Source organism: Grammomys surdaster, unplaced genomic scaffold (assembly GCF_004785775.1).
Source record: "Grammomys surdaster isolate TR1022 unplaced genomic scaffold, NIH_TR_1.0 139, whole genome shotgun sequence".
NCBI classification, from domain to species: Eukaryota; Metazoa; Chordata; class Mammalia; order Rodentia; family Muridae; genus Grammomys; species Grammomys surdaster.
In genome coordinates this window covers 12,831,225-12,848,316 of record NW_021604597.1, presented here as the reverse complement: position 1 = coordinate 12,848,316, position 17,092 = coordinate 12,831,225, and positions in this window count along the sequence as shown.

Below are 17,092 nucleotides of genomic sequence, written 5' to 3'. Positions count from 1 at the left end.
GTTACAGAATTTCTGACAAAATTGGCTTGAGAAAGAGAAGCTTCATTTTGGGTCCATCCTTCAAGGGTATAAGCTGTCCATCATGGCAGGAGGATCTAGAGGTAGCTGGGCCCACTGACTCTTCGGACAGGAAGCAGAGGTGAAGACTGTTGCTCTGCTCCCTTTCTCCCCTTTCTCCCATTCATCAGTTCCTGTGGTATTACCATTTAGGATTTGTTTGTCTGCCTCAGTTAACTTAAGCTAGAAAATTCCTCACAGACATGCCCAGAGGTTATTTCCTTAGTGATTCTGAGTCTTGTTGGCAGCAAGATTAACCATCACAAAGACTTTTATTCTGAAATTTGTTCAAACAGCACATTCCTGGAGTGAATTCTATGGGGATTTAAATGAAAAAAAGAGATCAGACAATAATCAATAGGAGTACACTGCTATTTTTATTTCAGAAACAAATAGTCTATCCCCATCTCAAGAATTCTAGACATTTTCATTAAAAACAAAACCAAGTGTCATAGGAAATGACTAGTTGAGAATTGAAAGACACATTTCTGAGAGAAAGGAGGATGTGAATGAATGACAAGAAGAAGTAAACTGTTGACTAATTTCACTTCTAAGTGCATGTTGCCCTTGACAGTTGCAATAAATATTTCCATCCAACACAAAGCTTTTTGCGGTCTGTTTGGCTCTTAAACTGGGTCCCCCAAATAGAATTAAAATGAATGCTCAGTGTTCTAGTTTTTTTCAGCAAACCATATTAATATTAAGCAGAAACTTATTTTCTCTTCAATAGCTAAAAATGTTGACATAATTTATCATGTTTTATTTTCTGAAAGCCTGAACAGTAGATATTGTTTGAAAATAATACAGTTCATAAAATCCTGACTAATGCTTGCATGTATATGTAATATATGTACACATATAGTATGTATTCAGAATGAAACCACATATATTTTTTAAAAAATGTAAGCCTCTCATCTCTGACTTTAGCTAAGCCAAGAAGCAGCTATCAAGTCTTATCCTTGGTTGTCTTTCACAGTCACTGGGGCCCTTGGTATTAGAACACTTGGCATGTCTCTTTGTAATAGACCACTAGCACAGCATGCACAAGAACCTGGATCCCATCCACAGCACCAAAGATGAAGGATGGAGATGAGGAGGAGGAGGAGAAAGAGAAGAGAATGAGGCATTAAAGATGGTCAGAAAATTGAAAAGTTATGATCAGGATTATTAGATCTACACTAGGGAGTTTACCTCTCAGGGCTTTGCTTTATGTAGTAAATCAGAATATCTGGAAGACAAAGTTGTAAACAGCCAGATCTGGAATCACAGGTTTGGTTCAACAACCTCCATAATTTCATGGCTTCCATTATGGTTGCCAGGTGCTTGTGTAGGTGACTGCATGCATATACTTTGTCTATATTTTTGATCTGATGGGATATTATGTGGTACTATGTGCTGCTGTTCTCAATGTCCCCTCTCAGCAGACTTTACTGTATTCTAGCAGAACATACTTTGGGTCAAATGAATCAATAAGTTTGGATTTCAGACAAAGCGACAAAATAGAATGGTATTCTGAAAATAAAGTCAAAGTCTTGCTCTTTTTCAACATTATCCATACCTACTAATTGACCTAGATAGTGTAGGATGGTGTAAATGTACCCTATGATGCTCACACAATGACAAAATTGCCTAACACAGAATCGCTCGGAACAGATCCTCATAGTTGATACACAGCTGTATTATTAGTCCCATTTTTAACAGCGAGGAGACTGAAGAACTGAGATTAAATGGCCCCTGGAATTTACTGAGAAAGATTGAGTCCAAGCCTTTCTAGAGGATTTGGAGGAGTAAACAGCATCAGATCTCAATGTCTTACAAAGTTGAACATGGGTGGAAGAAAGAATATCAACAAAAGAGCAGGAAGCTTCTTCTCTACATTGCTTTCTTTGTCTTCTTCCCCTCCTTTTCTTCCTTCTCTTCATCTTCTCTCTCATTAATCTTAAGAATCAATTTGTTTTGTTCTCTACAGGTTTCCACGTTAAATGAGGGATGTAGGATGGGCCCGTGTTCCTGGAAGACTGTGCTCAGATCTACTTTACCCTAATTTGCTTTTGAATCTAACTGAAGAAGAAATTATCAGGGACACTAAAGAGGTGTCCATCATATTCTGTTTTAAGAAAGATGTAATTTAAATGATATAAAAGCAAAAAAGGAGGAGGAGGGACGGTATGGGGTTAATGGGGGGGGGAATAGGGAAGGGGGATAACATCTGAAATGTAAATAAATAAAATATCGAATTTAAAAAAAAGGATGGTTCTTCTCCTATGTCTCAATCTATATGAAACACTATTACACAAAGCAAGAAAATGGTAGCTCATACATTCCAGTTTTCTAGAGGATTCAGGGGAGTTGCCTGTCCTGTTTGATAGGAAGCCCAAGGCATAGACACTGTTCTGCCTTCTACCCTATAGCCTGGCAGAAAGCAGGACTGTCTTTAATTTGAGGCCTTGGCATGTGAATGTCTTTTACATACAATGATAGCCTTGTTCTATGTTACAAGATAGGATGTAGGCATCTGTCCCTCTTATGTGACTCCTGTTCCCGTGAGACATATTTTGTCTTTCTGTTCTCTTGGATTTTGCTTTTCCTTTCATCTCTGTTTTTCAGGTCCACCATATTCTTGGCATATGACTAAGTCCTTTGGATAACTTGACGTTAATGTGTGTGTTGGGGAATAAGAAGCCAAGAAAACATTTGGAGGATAGCACTGAACAGTTTTGAGTTGACTGTTAAGACTCAGATCAAGTGTCCTCTGGTTTCTAAAGCTGTCCTTCACAGATCCATGGCCTTCATTTGCACCTGAAGTGGGAACACTTAGGCTTACCATATTCTTACTCAGTTCAAAGTTGAGTACAAATGAGAATTCCTGTTTTTTTTTTTTTTGCTATCCTGGGTGAATTATCTGTTAAAATTTTAAGTTCCTCTTTATAAAAGATCAGAACAAAGCACAGTGAGCATCTAATAGAATCATAGGGAATGCTTGGCAAACCAGCAAAAGTAGGAATGACTGAGAACATGCTGAACCTGAGGCTTGTGGCTAACAAAACCCAGTGTCAAGGGAAAGGGATGAGTGGACCGACTGCTCAGGATCTCCCTATAAAAGGGGAGTTATGCTCGGAATGCGCCAAACAATCTCCAGAGATCATTAAAATGCAGAAAGTATTTCAGAAATGAATAATGCATAAATTTAAATGAATGCATATTACTCGATGCTCATTTATTTATTCGATTTGCCAAATTGAAAATTGTGCAAGTCAAAACTTATGGCATAAGTTCAACAGAAAAGTCACATTTAATTAAAATGCAAAGACCCAACTGGCTATACTGAAATTCTGTACATGACTGCGATTTATCCAATTTATGAATAAATGTCAACACTGAGAGACAATTGTGTAGGCGCTAAGCTCCCTTGTTACAGCACTGAATTATTACCCCCACACTCCCAGTATTAAACTGTGTCATTTGCTCTTCATCTCAGTCATGGAATTATATCTGGTTTGTGTTATCTTCAGTGGGTAAATGAGATTCCTTGTATTGAAATTAGAAATGTAGTGGAAGATCTAATTTGCCTCTGATGTTTTAAAATACAGTGCTTGTATACTTTGTGTCCTTGTGATTCAAGTTGAATTAAAGATAAGGGTTGGACTTATGAGTAGAAGAAACACTGGAATCATGTGGCCCAGGAAAAATACCAATGGAGTCCATTTAGGAGGCCTTACTTGGAATACTGTGTCATTAAAACCTATTAGGAGCAATGGTGTTATTGACAGAAGGTTGGCTGGGGCCTGTGGATGTCCTCTGTCTTCAAGAGCATTCAAGAAAGAGTTGAGTGTGTGTACACTGCTCACTAGAGGGGGTTAGAAGCTAAAGAGCTGTGGCTTTGAGACTGACAGCTGTACAGCTTTGGAAGGCTGGAAGGCAGGCATCCTGTGGCTGAGATACCTTAGATATCATAATGTTTTTAGAAACATAAAAGAATTCCTTATTAGAATATTCAGCAGGAAAATTGTTACTAAAGAAAAATAGGAAAGTACCCATTAAGTATAAAGAGTATCTTAATGTAACACTAATGGTCACATATAGAACCAAGCGTGATTAATTTAGACAGATAAGATCCAGTGTGTTGAGGGTGGCATAGCCACAGACAAGCAAGATTAATTTAGATTTGACCATATAAACAAATTGGAAATGGAAAGTTACTGAGCAAATAAAAATATCTCTCATGATTTTATATGAGTTAACAATATGTAAGCATCTAGATCATATTATGCATGTATGCTAATAGCAATTTGCCTTTTTACCTGATATTATGTAGTAACTATAATTAAGCATTTGCATATGAATATTTTGAAATGGAGGGGAAGCCTGCTTGTTTCTTGTTTTGGAACAAATCCCTGAGAATCCCCCTTAGGCCTTACTTTTTATTGACAATAGATAAATTCTCCACCAGTGGAGAGTGATGGAGTTAGAGCGAGTCAACTTTCTTCATGCCCTAGACCATAAGCAGCAGCAAATCCTGTTCTCCAGGAGGTGGTTTGAGATTTTCTCCCCTCTCTCTTTGACAATTTGCAAATAAACATTTTCTTTTTTGTGAGTGTTATTTATGGTTTCAGTGGTTGTCAGAATGTGGAATAAAAAAACTGAGCTTGGTTTGGTAATGATAGCACTTACTAGTTTATATCTTGGTCAATATCTTCAATCTTGATCTTATTTTAATTCACTGTTTTCTTTATTTGTACTGTGATTTTCAGCTGTTTAAGGGCAAGAAAAAGGCCAGATGATGGGAGAGCTTACTCTTGTGTTAAGTACTATGTGCAATGGAGAACTTAAAGAAAATGAGTTGATTCCAAGAAATTTGTCATCCAGTGAGGGCAGCGAGACTTCCAGTATTGCAGCAATGAATGACAAGAAAGTCAGTGTTTACCAGCATACAAGGTCTAACCTATGGCAGAAAAGTCAGTGCTTACCAGCATACAGGGTCTAACCTATGGCAGGAAAGTCAGTGCTTACCAGCATACAGGGTCTAACCTATGGCAGGAAAGTCAGTGCTTACCAGCATACAAGGTCTAACCTATGGCAGGAAAGTCAGTGTTTATCAGCATACAGGATCTAACCTATGACAGGAAATTCAGTGCTTACCAGCATACAGGGGTCTCAGTTATAGATGGAGTCTTGTGCTTTGAACTCAGAGAATAGAGAAATTAAGATTGGTGTAGAGGAAACAAGGTTCCGGGGAGAAGCAGAATTTAGACAGTTATTCCAAGGCTGCAGGGGCCAGACCCAGCTTTCTCGTTTTGACATCCTTGAAGCAAGGGTAAGCCTGGATATAGATGGCTTTTAAAATATTTGTGAAGCAATTGAGGAAACAAATTTACCATTATATTCTAAGTGTCTTCTATGATCATATTATTTATGAAATAAATTTTAAGCAAAACTATAAATATTTTTAAAATTTTATTTTTAAGATTATAATTATAACATTTCTCTTTTCCTTTCTTTCCCACCAAATCTTTCCAAATACCCCTTCCTTCACTCTTTAAAATGCATGATCTCTTTTTTTAACTAATCGTTACTGCATATATGTGTGTGTCTGTATATGCATATGCATATATATATATATTTTCTAAATATAGACTGCTCTGTACATGTATTACTTGTATGTATGTTCTCAAGGCTGACCATTTGGCATTTTATACATTTTATGAACATTTTAAATTTAATTTTTGGCACTTTTTTGTAAAATTTATTTTCCAAATGGAACACTGTATTTTCTACTGTGGAGTGTGTCACTGTGCAGTCCTGGCTGGCTGAGACCTTGCTTTACAGATCAGGCTAGCCTTGAATTTGTAGCAATCATCCCCTTGCCTCTGCTCCCCATCCTCTTTTTTGTGTTACTCAAGTGCTGAGATTGTAGACATATGTCGCCATGTACAGCTCATTTTGTATTTTTTAAATAATAAAATATAATAAGATACAACAAAAATTATCACATCAGAGTTGGACAAGATAAACAGAAGTAAAAAAAGCCCAAGATGAGAAGGCACAAGAATTAGAGACTCACTTTCCTGCCATAGGTTAGACCCTGCAATTGGATCCCCTTCCCATTACTGGACTGCCTGGTTGCACCTCAGTGGGAGAGGATGTACTTAGTCCTGCTGGGACTAGATGTTTTAGCTTGCTCAACTATAGCCCACTTCTTAATAAGGCTGTTTTCCTATTGTTTTATTGTTTGGAGTTGGGAGTTGTTGGTTAGTTGATTGATTTATTGAATGGTTGGTTGTGGGGGTGTTAGCTATCTGGAGGGAAGTTGTTATGTTTAGTGAAGTGTGATTCTTGACATATTATTTACAAATATTTTAGCTCATTCTGTTGGTTATCTTTCTATAGATTTTGATTGGCACATTTTTGGCTTAGAAATGTCAGTAAGCTATAAATCATGCATATTTTCCTCAAAAATCTACACACATATTTTGAAAATAAGTCATATGCTTAAAGTACATCTAAGAAGTTGTCATAAATGGAGCATGTATTAAGAAAAAAAAACCAAGATTCTTAGATTATCTCTTCTATTCTACCCATTTCATACATAAGGAAAGTGAAGTAAGAAATGTGAAGACAATCAACAGAGGACTTAGAACCTAATCAGTACCACTGCATCGGAAGTACTTAGTTCCCAAAGCAGAGCACCTTATACATCTGTTTTCTACCTTCACTATAACTAATTAATATTTAAACCATTTTGGTTCTCAGTGTCATCACTAACACTGGTGTTAAACAAAATTGACTTCTCTGCTCTGGTGTTTTGTGCTCAATACAGGGAATTGTAGACATTTTACCTCTTGGACAGATCTTATTATATATTTTCTGCAGCCTATAAAACTGGCAACTATGGTTAGCTGGTCACAAACCTAAGTGCATGGAACATATAGTTCTTTTCTTGGGCCCCAGGCTCATGGCAATGAGCTGACTCCATGAGAGCTGTGCTCAGAGGGAACCAGAAACTCAAATAACCCAGCAATGTTCTGCCTGCAAAGAGGTTTCCAACTTAAGTGGATGCATGGCCTAGAGCCAACACTGATTGTATGACATGAAAAAATTGAAACCAGAATACAGTTTAAATCTGTAAAGCATGTTAATGTTTGGCTGACATGGCATTGTATTTTCATTGTACTGTTCCCATTTTATTCAGAGCAACATTTTTTTGTTAAGCTTTAAAAACAAAAAACAGGACAAGAGAAATCCATAACCGTATATCCTCCCAGTCCCTAAAATTAGTTCTCTTTACTTGCCTCTTTTTTATTATTATTCTTGGATTCACAAGGAAATACATGTATATCCACATGTATATTAGGCCTCATATTTCACATAATCTTATCCTCAATTCTGGCCACCATACACTGCTGCTAAGCATATTTTATGTTATCTATGGCAGATTAGCTCATTCCATGAACATGAAGCTAAAGTTAAAAGTTCACTTGCAGTATGAAATCAATTCACTTTGATCTGGACAGTATTCTCAGATGTTATTACAAAACCTAACTACCCCTCCAGTAAATGACAGTTTAAAGAAAAACACCTAAGATAATGCAAGAGTGAAGGCCTCCTCCCCTCCTTCCTGCCCAGTCTCTCCTGACACTTCTCAGGACAGGAGCTACTTCATGTACACAGGGCCTCTACTGACAATTCGCTTTACGTCCTGATCACAGCCTCCTCCCAGTCTCAGCCTTACACATCCCTCTCTCCATTACTCGGTCCCCTTCTCCTTAGAGAAGGGGAAGTCACCCTTGAGAATGTGACACACACCTTTAATTCTAGCACTCAGGAGGCAGAGGCAAGTGGATCTCTGAGTAGGAGGCCAGCCTGCTCTACAGAGTAAGTTCCAGAACAGCCAGAGATACTCAGGGAAACCCTATCTTGAAAAAACTAATCAACTTACCAACCAACAAACAAGTAAGATAATAAATAAATAAATAAATAAATAAATAAATAAATAAATAGGCTGAAGACTCAGACATTTCTCAGGAGAAGCTTCACAAAGAACCATCAAATATATAAAAGCGTGGTGAATATCACTAATCATCATGAAAATGTAAATCAAATATAAAGTGATATTTTATGTCAGTCCAATTAGAAAGCCTTCTCAAAGGCAAAACAAGTGCTAATGAGGGTCTGGTGGATAGTGAGCCCTTATCTACTGTTGGGGAGACTGTCCACAGGTACAAACCTTATATAGAACAGTATGATGGCCCTAAAGAATGACCTAGCAACTCTATCCTACACTTAAGGGGAATGAAATAAGTATCTTAAAAACGATAGTTACATTTTCAACATTACTGAATCACTGTGCACAGTAGACAAGCCATGGAGCCAACCAGTGTCCTTCTGCGGGTGAGTGAAAGAATAAAATGCAGTATATGTGAGTTTATGACGGCATGGACAAATCTTTTTTAAAGAGAAGACGTTCTAGCAATTTTCATTAATACTCATAACACATACAACAGCTTCATCAGAGATGTCAATTTTCTGTATTTGAGTGTGGGGTTTTAGGAGATAGCCTTTCACACAGCAAACAGAGGAGGCAGCGAGCACCCTGCACTGCTGTCTACATTTACCTGCTAGAAGTAAAAAAAAAAAGTAGTAAAATAGAAATAATTATCATATATATATATATATTCTACATGGATGACTCGAGTACAGTCTGTTAAGTAAAATAATCCAAGTACAGCTGTATGAATATTCCATGATTTAATTTGTGAGTAGAATCTAAAAGAAGTCACAGTTTTTCTTTTTTTTTTTTCTTTTCTTTTTTTTTTTTTTTATTGGATGATTTATTTACATTTCCTATGTTGTCCCCTTACCCCATCCCCCACCACCCCCTCGGAACCTCCAATCCCCTCGCCCCTCCTCCTTCTTCTCTGTGGATGTAACCTCTATCTACAACCCCCCCCACTCCCACCTCCCCACCCTCAAAATTCCCACCCCCTGGGGCATCCAGCCTTCATGAGGTCAAGGTTCTCTTCTTCCACCTATGCCCAGCAGGGCCCTCCACTTTTACATATTCAGCTGAAGCCCTGGATCCCCCCCTAAGTGCTCCCAGGCTGGTGGTTTAGACCCTGGGAGCTGTGGTTGGTTGGTATTGTTGCTCTCCTCATGGTGCCACAAACCCTTTCAGCTCCTTCAGTCTTCATTCTAACTCCTCTATTGAGAACCCCATGATCAGTTCAATGGCTAGTTGTGAGCATCTGCCTCTGAATATGTCTGACTCTTGAAGGCCTCTGAGGAGATATCCATATCAGGCTCTTATCAGCATGCACTTCCTGTCTTCCACATCAGCATCTACCTTTGGTGGTTGCACATGGGATAGATACTCAGGTGGGGTGGTCTTGAGACGGCCCCTCCTTCAGTTTCTGTCCCTCACTTTGTCTCCATATTTGCTCCCTTGAGTATTTTGTTGCTCCTTCTAAGAAGGACCGAATCACCCTCACTTGGTCTTCCTTCTTTATGGGCTTCATGTGGCCTGTGAGTTGCATCTTGGGCATTTCAAGGTTCTAGGCTAATATCCAATAATCAGTGAGTGAATACCATGTGTCTTCTTTTGTGATTGGCTTACCTCACTCAGGATGATAATTTCTAGTTCCATCCATTTACCTAGGAACCTCTCGAATTCATTGTTTTTAATAGCTGAGTAATACTCCATTGTGTAAATATACCACATTTTTTTAATCCATTCCTCAGTTGAAGGACATCTGGGTTCTTTCCAGCTCCTGGCTATTATAAATAAGGCTGCTATGAACATAGTTGAGCATATGTCCTTGTTATATGTTCGAGCATCTTCTGGGTATATGCCTAGGAGTGGTATAGCTGGATCCTCGGGTAATGCTATGTCCAATTTTCTGAGGAACCGCCAGAGTAGAATGGTGGGAACTAGAAGGAAGGGCTACAGAAATGGAGAAATGCCAATCAAGTACTTCAAGGTCTCAGTTATGAGGGATGAAGAAGGTCTCTAGCTCAGCTCTAACATGTTGAGTCTAGTTGCTAGTAATGTACTGTATATTTGAAAGTTTTAAGAGTAGATTTAAAAAGCTTTCATTACACCCAAATGACAATTCTATGGAGTGTTAGATATTTTAATTAGCTTGGTCGGAATATTTTTATAATGTATTCATGTCTGCTTATCTCGAACAATTATGCTGTCTACCTTAAACATAGGCATGTTTATTTGCCAAGAGTGCCTCAATAAAATCACATGAAAATCATTTAATTTTCTTTCATCCTGTACTTTTGACCTAAAGATCATTATCACCTTCCTGCTTTTCAGATGTGCTTAATGAATCCCTCCCAGACCATGATGTGTTGATGCTGTCTGTATTGTAGCTTGAAAACTGGCAAAATGCTCGGCGTGAATTTGGTGAGGAGGCTGGCATGAGTCCTTTTAAATATGCGATGGAGGCAAAATATTCCATCTGAGATGCATGAAGATAATGAGAAATAAATAAAAAGGAATGAATATTTTACAGTTTATTCAGATGAGGGATTTAGAACATGATCTCCTCCACAGTCAACACAGTCTAATACGAAGGAAATAAAATGTTATTGTCAAACTAAATTTCCTATGCATTTATCTTTCTTCTCTGCAAGTGCATTACTTTTATTTTGTCTTAAGCAGGGGACAACTAGAAAAGTCCTTCATTTGATATGTTCACCAGGGTTACACCCTATATCTCTGATCCCAGATACTGCTAGTCTAAAATTTCTTGATGTGCATACATATATGAGAGCAAATCTAAATTCATACTTGAAGATGTTTGAGGATGCTGATTATCTCAGAAATGAGTTGCACGTATTACGTTTCCCCAAGCCTGTTCTCAGATTTTATTCTTTGTCAAGGTGTATTCCTTCAGATTTACCTGGGCAGAAAAGCATGAAATGAATTTCTCTTTGCATCTGCCTAATGTCAGAGTGCCTGCAGCTCGATATCACTGATTGGCAACAGTCCTCACTGCAGGGACTAGGAGTGGATGCTCTGTATGCCACCAGTGATCCCTTCATTCCACCTGCTGACACATCACAGCTGAGTACTCCAGATGTTATTCTTGGCTCAGTTTCCATCACCTCCCAAGAGTGGTCCACATCCAGCAGTAGATCATTGTTATAGGACAAAGGTCTGGTTCCCTACCACAAGTCCAAACAACTCTGAGGGATTTTCTTACTTCAGTGAGTTCCATTGGATGCACTGAAGTTTGGCTATAATCACAGCCATAATCATATCAGCTTATTTTTTTCCAGTCCTAACTCCCTCACTACCTCATAGATGCTACCTCACCAGTAAGCCTCCTCTTTGCTAATCTCAGCCTCAAAGTCTGTCTCCTAGAAAAGTGGAAATACACGAGTTTCCACTTCATGGTATGAGATTCTCTAGTGTCTACATTTGGTCACCATGCATGGAAAGAGAGGGAATGGCTTCATGGCAGGAGGACTGTAGGCAATTGCTTGTCACATTCTGGTGAATTAGAAAGTAACGGGGATGGTATGAAACTGGGGCTGGGCTGGAAGCAACAAGACCTGTTCCTATGGTCCCATGTCTGCTAGCTAGGCTGCTTCTCCAAAAGCTTCATCTATTTCTCACAGTGTTGCCATTTGGGAACCAATTGTTCAAACACATGTGTCTGTGGGGGACAGTTCACATACAAGCTGTGACAGTCACTAAACACATATGTATTGGATTGTTTTGGTGATGAAATTATTTAATTCTTCATTAGTGTGATTTAGATCATGGCCACGAGAACAAAACAAAATAGAACTGAAACTATCAACGAGGCAGCTTAGACTTGTCTAGTTAATCTCAGTTGAATCACCCATGCCCTGCTCTTTATAGGGAGCCATTGTTTTCTGAATAATGGCATATTTTTTTCTGATTGCCAATAAACTTTTGTCCATTTTTAGTCATGTCCAAAGAGATAATTGACTGACATTGCCTATAATGCCTTTTTAAAGATTTTGAACTTTTAGTACTGCAATCAATGAGAATTAGAAATTTTAGACTTTATGCTAAAAAGATACTCAGAAATTTTGACACACAGATATGCAATACATTTACGTAAGACATAAAGTTGTTTGTATTTTCCTAGTAAGCATGGAATTCAAACCTTTGTGATTTTTTTATGGAAAGAAATAATGGCTCAGCAGAATTGAAACCATTATGCACTTTAAAATTTGTTTTGACTGACACTTTCTAAATTTTTATGCATTGAATAAAGTATTTGGCATTTTTCAACTTGGCTTATTCCAAGTCTAAGGCATTCAAAGCTCAGTAAGGTGGCATTAGTGGACAGTTTATGAAAAGCAAGCCATCTGTATGAGTTCACAGTACAAGTGCTATAGCACTGTTCACACTGGTCAAGGACTAGGATTACCTTACCCTAGTGGGAAGGCACCATGGGCCACAGGACTGGAAAAAAGAGGTAGTGAACAATGGTGTGTTCACAGCATGACGTCATGACGGCACCATAACACATACATTGCTTACAGACTTCAGGAAGGACCTTTTAAATATATTCTCCTGGGGTCCTCATGCTTCCCTTGGGAACTCATTCATTCCTTCATGACTCTGCTCGGATGTTAGAGATAGGGGACCTAATTTAGGTTTAGAAATCATTTCCTTGTGTATTCTTTCCCCTGGGTTAGTGACCTCTTTTCACCTTGGCTAGTTCCACGTATTCCAGTTCTCTATCATCTCTTCCTGATCAAGCCAATAGGAGAAATTGGCTTGTAAATATAAATTGCAGTAATGCCGATGGAGTGATGTTTTTGATTGAGTTAGTTATTACAATTTCATTTTCCTCTTTAGAAAGATTTTAGGCTAGAAAAGGGAATGAGACTTGTGACTATAAATTTAAACATAACCTAATATATAGACTATAAGGTTATAACATTATTTTGGGAACTACTGGGTTAAATGCTTCACTTACTTAGAGCTACTCTAGACTTTAGGTATAACCTTCTTTTAGGAGTCTTCACTAAAAGGTACTAAAAGTACTAAAAGGTACTTCATCAAAGGGTACTAAAGGTAACTTCGGTTTAAATTATTCATCAGAGTCCTTTTTGTATACTGACAATTCATTAATATCTATTAAAATGAGGTTTATAGCTCACAGTTTTGCTATGAAACATATGCTGACCTATAGTTTACATTTTTACATTGTATTTTTCTTTAAAAATTATTTTGACTTTTGAGAATGTCATATATGACTGTACTATACTGTGTTTACATCATATCATAACATATCCATCTCCACTTTTTTCTCTCTCCAACTCTTTCTGTCCTTTTGTGTCCCCATCCTCTCAAATTCATGACCTCTTTGTCTTAATATTTTTGTTTTACACACACACACACACACACACACACACACACACACACACACATTCTACAGAGTCTAATTAGTGTGTTCAGGTGTTTAGGGCTGTCCACTTAGGATCTGGAAAACTACTGAGGGCTTATGCTCATTGAAACAGATTCTCCTTTCCACCACAGCTGGTTATAAAATCTTGAAAATTCTTTATTTGTGAACAAAATTTAAAAGTGTAACTTCCAGCACTTTGCAAGCTGGTACATTATGGAAACAATTGGCAGCTCTCTAAATCCTGTGGTAAGAAAAGCAAAGCAAGGAAGCTTTCCTGTGTTTAAAGATCCATGACAATTACATTTCCAGCCACAGACCCTTCTTAAGCAAAATAAATTCTTTTCACTCTTGACTTCCTAATGAGGCAACAGGTACTTTGGAACAAGTGTTCATGAATTTATAACCTCATGCAGGAGTTTTTGGATTCCATGATGGAAAGAGGGGTTATGAAGCTAGCTTCTGGATGCTGCCCTTGTTCTTCACAGGGACTTGCTCTCATTTGGTGGGAAGAGCTGTGCTTTGGAGAAGTTGACTCCTGCCCTGCCCTGCCCTGCCCCAGGCAGAGTGTACTGTGAACTATTTCATTCTGTGCTGGGTAATGAGGGTGATTACTGTTGTGGAGACTGCTTAAATCCAGCATACATCCAACATAACTCAGCACCAAGTCAATGCAGATATTGTGATTAAGCCATTACTGATCCATCAGTGCCAAAGGACAGATTGAGAGCTGAACTACAACCCCAAAGGAACATTGTATAGCATATTTAAAGGATAAAACTATTGAAGAAGGGATAGTAGGGTAGGCTATAGCATTGTCTAATCATATTTTGACATAAGTGGTTGAATAAAGGAGTTTCCATAAATCAGGATAGGAGTTGGTCCCTGGGCCTGGGAGCATAAACTTGTTTGACTCTGCTAGCAAGATAGAGACATTGTCCTAGAGATGTCTGGACTCAGACATATGTTTCTTTACAAGTTGTCCCTGAGATGTCTGGACTCAGACAACTGTTTCCTTACAATAGTAGCTGTTCAGCTCTTGGGAAGTCCCTAGTTCCACTAGGGCCTGGGACCTTGAATTTAGTTTCTCCTTGTGATTAAATAGAGTCTGAAAATGAATGGTAGTACTTAGAATAAGTTTCTTTTGCTTGTTTCCAACAAGTACATGTCAGAACATAAGGGTCTATGTAAAAATGACACATTATAATTTTATTTAAACTATATTCACTTAACACATCCTCTTAGGTTTTCAGTTTAGAGTTTTGTGTAGGACTTTGCTCCACCAAGCCACCAAGGATCTACAAAGTACCCTATTAGCCAATGTGTTTTAAATTCCTTACTTTGCTATTGTGTCTGCTCAAAGTTTTGTTGGAGAAGGCCTGGCTAAGGTTTGAGATGACTTGATTATCAACTACTATGTCTTTCTGTTTGTTCTTAGTCAACTTTGAGATTTTGTGTTTTACATAAAATTCATCATCTTTAAAAGTCCTAATTATTAATATACTGTGAGTAACCAGAATCATGTCTGCATTTCTCCCCAGTCACTAGTACACTGTGGTGCATGGGATAGATGTGTCAATTGTGGCTCAGTGAATTCGATCTATAAGCTAGTGACACTTGTAAAGCCTTGTCTTGTACAGACTGACAATGCATACCAGTTATTTTGTGCCAGCCATTTTTTAATGGATGCTTAGCATATATTTGGAACCAATACAGAAAAGAAAATGAAGACTTAATAGCTCTTTTATTTCTAACTGGATTATTATTCTTTTCTTATAACATTCCTCCCCTTCCTATATTATGTTACTTCTGAATATCTATAGAACAACAGAAAAGATATTATGGCAGATTTTATCCGCAAACATACTCACACTGCTTTCTCTAGTGTTAGTATTATGTTGAATGCTATTTGAGGGAGGATGTAGCATTGGTCAGAGCAAACATTTCCTGGGGAGTTATTTCATGACATATTTGTTTTTTAGAATGTTACTAATAATGCTTATTTCATCTTTGCAAAGTACATATTTTATTGTCTTTTTTTAAAAAAATAGAGCATTAGAAAATATGTTTAAGATTGTTGTGTGATTTGCTTAAGGCTACACAGCTAATGAAGCTGAGAGCCATTATCATAAGCTAAGATAGTTGGTTCCAAATGTTAACTGACACAGATATATAATCTTTATATGAGATTTCAGCCCAATTTAGATGGAAACCAAACATACATGATCATCCTATGATGTTTAGAATATCCATACAATTTAGCAAGAGTATATAACTCACATACCTTTGAAATGTATCCAGTGTAGGAGGATATGTATTTCTCTGTGTCTAGTGGGGCATTTTCTTGAGGTACGATGTGGTGTTCTAACTAAGGTATGTTCAGTTCCTTTAGAAAAACCACACATTTATGTATGGAAAAATTTATGTTGTATTTTTAATGAAATTCTTTGAATAAAGCAAACTCCCATGATGACTGCTTTTGACATTACTAATCTCAAAAGCCAAAGGTCAAAATTATATAAAGACTCTTGGTAGAATACAGTATCTCTGCTGGAATACAATTGACTTATTTGTTTAATTCTTCAGTAAATAGTGTAGATGTGATGGCTGAAACTTTTTGTAATACTAATGTTCTAAAGCCAAGTAATAAATTGTCCGAGTAATAAATTGTCCATAAAAGGCTACTAGATAGCATAATAGCATAGATTAAACTGAATTGCTGTTTAAAATTGGGATTTTGAAATCTTCCATCCTTCTAAGTAAAGTGATGGGGATACTTAGGAAGAGCCCTGCATTTTCATCACCTTTGGGTATGTGGTGCATCATCTCATTACAGCCATGTCCTCCCCTGCTACCCTACAGTAGTGCTGACAAACTCATGGGCGTGCTATTAGTGAGAGGAACTTTGGCATTCAGGTAAGGAGAAAGAAAGACTTGATACTGAAACTGGTTTAAACAGCAGGCCGTCTATTGCTAAACTAAATCCATTCATTATTTTCAGAAGAGTATCAATATAGGTCACCAGCAAGATGGTTGCCAACTGATTGAATTATCCACTGATAGTTCAGGACATTTGTTTCTATCTTTTAGGAATTCATTTGAGCCAGGAAAACTTTGAATTTCAGACATTTGTGATAGAATGTGATATCACTTTTAAGTCAGGTACCGTCACCACTTTAAAATGAGGCGTATGGAAATTCCTATTTAAGACACTCATTTAAAGAAACCAAAAGATCAAAAATACTAACATCATCTTGTTGATCACGGTTGCTGTTTTGTATCTCTTCCTTATTAGAATGCTGTATACTATTTGATCTCATAAGCTATTTTTTGGTCCTGTAAGAACAACGATTTTATTGCTTTAATAAATGTGTGATTTTTATCAATTTAAGCAATTAAAAATTTATAAAATACTTTAAAACTGAGTTAGAAAACAATCATATGTTAATAAAGATATTTAACAGGGTTGAGAAATATGAGATAATTGTCAGGCAACACAAATGCCTGTGTTTTAGAAGTGGTGCTTAAAAAGCTAATTATCCACCTGGAAAATTCAATTATAGTGAGCTATGTCCCAAGGCAGCTTGTAGATGCCTGTGTACTGAATGGTGAGCTATGTCTCAATGCAGTTTGTAGAT